This window comes from Solanum pennellii, chromosome 10 (assembly GCF_001406875.1).
Source record: "Solanum pennellii chromosome 10, SPENNV200".
Lineage (NCBI taxonomy): Eukaryota > Viridiplantae > Streptophyta > Magnoliopsida > Solanales > Solanaceae > Solanum > Solanum pennellii.
In genome coordinates this window covers 64,330,455-64,333,731 of record NC_028646.1, presented here as the reverse complement: position 1 = coordinate 64,333,731, position 3,277 = coordinate 64,330,455, and the positions used below count along the sequence as shown (strand labels likewise).

At 23.2% G+C, this 3,277-nt stretch overlaps 1 long non-coding RNA gene across 1 annotated transcript in view; it reads left to right on the top strand.

The window, feature by feature from the left end:
• Positions 1-1,163, top strand: part of LOC114074189 — a 1,391-nt gene extending 228 nt beyond the window's left edge. Inside the window, exon 2 of the long non-coding RNA XR_003574635.1 lies at positions 713-1,163. This is a non-coding gene — a long non-coding RNA (uncharacterized LOC114074189). The remainder of the gene's footprint in view (positions 1-712) is intronic.
• Positions 1,164-3,277: the final 2,114 nt, after the last annotated feature.

Below are 3,277 nucleotides of genomic sequence, written 5' to 3'. Positions count from 1 at the left end.
ACATTATATATATATATAATGTTGCGTGTTTTGTATGAAACAGTGTTTTAGTATAAACCATATTTCAAAAAAAGCACGTAACTATATAGATGTTTAAGTTATAATAAAATTGAAGATTCCGATTTGTTATGTTTTTAAAGTACGAAATTTATTGTGAATAGCAATTTCTGTGTGTGACATGATGTTTTATTTTTTTTAATAATTGTGTATGAATTGTATGTGAATTATGTATCATGTTAGTTAGTATATTTTAAATATATGTTATTGTTTGGTAAACAAAGGTAAATTCTGTATGAAATGTTTTCAATATGTGTATGAAATTTGTATTTTTTTTAGATATTCTGTTTGTGAATGAATTATGCATTATGTTAGTATTTAGTATATTTTGAATATATGTTACTGTTTGGTAAACGAAGGTAAATTCTGTATGAAATGTTTCCAATATGTATATGAAATTTGTTTTTATTTTTTGTAGATATTCAATTTGTGAAAAAAATGTAGAATATGGCATGTGATGATGAAATGTATATTAATCGTGTATGAAATGGGTATGTACTTATGTTTTTATGTGTATGAGCTAGCTTTTCAAAGTAATTTCGGTATGGTATAGTTTTTTTTTAAAAGGTATAATAAGTGTGTATGAATGGTGTATATATTTTGCAATTAATATGTATTATGTTGTACTAATTGTTGTTTTAATATTGTGAAACAGGTCAATATGTCGATTTTCAGATGGAGGGAGATTTCAACGTTATGAAATACCATGTGGTCATGTAATCGTAGTTCTTTGATACAGAAAGTTGCATGAAGCAAATTTCTGTTCTACTTTTTTAGTCTGAAGAATTTTAAAGATGCATATGTCATCCCTGTTGAACCTATCACATGCGAGAGTACATGGGATATACTAAGTTATATTTCAGAGCCTAAATGATGCCACCCGGTCCAAAGAGAACATCGGAAATACCAAAACATGAACGATGGAAGGGGTTTGCTGACGTGAAATTTAAAAGGTCAAAAATCACTTGCAGTAGATGTCGTCAAGTTGGACATAACAGAAAGATATGTTCAAATTATCTAGTGCTTAAAAAATAATTTCTTGTGTTTATGTTGTTTTGACTGTTAGACACAATTTTTTATGTACGTATTGCATTTTGGTATCAAAATTCCATACATAGTACATAGTGCATACATAAATACTACCGAAAGACAAATTTCATACAAAATTCATACAAAAAAATAAAATAAAATAAATCATACATCTATTAATTATGGTATACGTAATTCATACAAGTTTCATACATAATGGTAAAATATTTTCAACAAATTTTGTACATGAATGTATTGTTAAATTATTTCATACAAAGTTGCAATATATTTCAAATAATATGCATACATAGTTGATAATATTTATACAAAGATGATAATATATGTGTATCAAAAAATATATGATATTTATTATACTCGAAATATAAAATAGTAAAAGTGTGAACTAATGTATACAGTTATTATTCGTATTTCATACAAAATTTCATACATAATGATAAAATATTTTCAACAAGTTCTGGTACATGAATGAATTGTTAAATTATTTCATACAAAGTTACAATATATTTCAAACAATATCCATACATAATTGATACATATTTATACAAAGATGATAATATATGTGTATAAAAATATAGATGATATTTTTCGTTTCCTTTCCTCTTCTTTCCTCTTTCCTTTGCCTCTTTGTTTTTATTTTTTTCCATCTTCGATTTAGCGGAACTAACCGTCTCTTTTTCAATTGATTTTGCGGTTGAGTTTGTTTCTCAAACCTCCTTATTTATAGTATAATAATAATAATAAAAATAGCAATAACAATAATAATAATAATAATAATAATAATAATCTATTTATATATAAAAGGAGAAAAAAAATTACTTATGTCAACACAACAAATTTTCAAAATTTTAAACAATGAATAATCAATAATCAATAATTAAAAATTATCCATTATTAATTTAACAAAGTTTTAATATCATGTTTTTATACTATACACAAAAAAATACTCCTTACTTATTGCAACTAAAACATAAATATATATCTTTTTCTTTTTTCTCTCTATTTTATTAATATTATACTTTTTTAAAATCCAAATTAACATCAGATTTTCAATTTTCTATATAATTAAAATAAATTATTTGTAGTTATATAATATAAATAATATTTTTAAAAAATAAAACAGTTATTTTGAAAAGTAAACTCCATATGTTTTTAAAAAACGGTATTTTTTTAGAAGTAAAAATTACAAAGAAATAGATTTGCAAAAAAATAAAAGAAAAACAAAGACATGTTAATGTTTTTACTTTTAAAATTTTTATGTAGTGCCTAAAATATAGGTAACTAGTTAAAATAGAATAACTTTTTAACAAATTAAAATAGGGTAAATTTTTTTTAAAAAAACAATGACAACTGTGAAACTAACTAAGAAAAAATAGTTTTTCTTTTCAAAAATAAACCAATTTTTTTTTAGTTTTTTTTTAATTTATAATTTGAATTGATTTTTTTTTAATAACTTTAGCTTTCATTGAGTGAGATCAGGCGTAATGGAAGAGATGATGAGTGAGGCGTGTTTGAGGATTGATGTATGAAGAGTAATTGCAATGGTGATCAGTTAGGGGATTTGGAGGAGATGAAGATTTAGGCGTCTTGGGGAAGATGTCGTGTATTGGGTGAGATGGGGTGGGTAGTTATTGGGCAACGGTAAAATAGGGATTTAATTAAAATCAAATCTCTATTATTTAGTTTTTGTTTTAAAAAAGGTAACTATATAATGTGAAATTTAATTAATAATAATTTATTATTTATTTTAAAAACTATAAAAGGTAACTGTATAATTAATCAGTAAAAATTTAAAGAGTTTGGTTTAAAAAAGGTAACTGAAAAAATAAAAGTAAATATTTAAACATATTAATTATTATTATTTAAATAATTACTTATAATTTATTTTTAATTAATATATTTTAGTTGATGCTATAACTCGATAATAATCTGCTATAAGTAGTTTATTTTTAAAGAGTATGTTTATAACTTGATATATATCATCTTAATTGTGTATGAGGTGTTATTTTAGGAATTTTAAATTACATATTTTGGGAAAAACAACAATTTAAGAAAAAAATAATTTTAAATTTTTATTTTTTTTACCCGATCCCTGACCCCCACACCCCAAAAAAAAGTAATTTTGCTTTTTAAAGATATTTTCAACTTCAATTTTTATTCTTAAACTCCTACC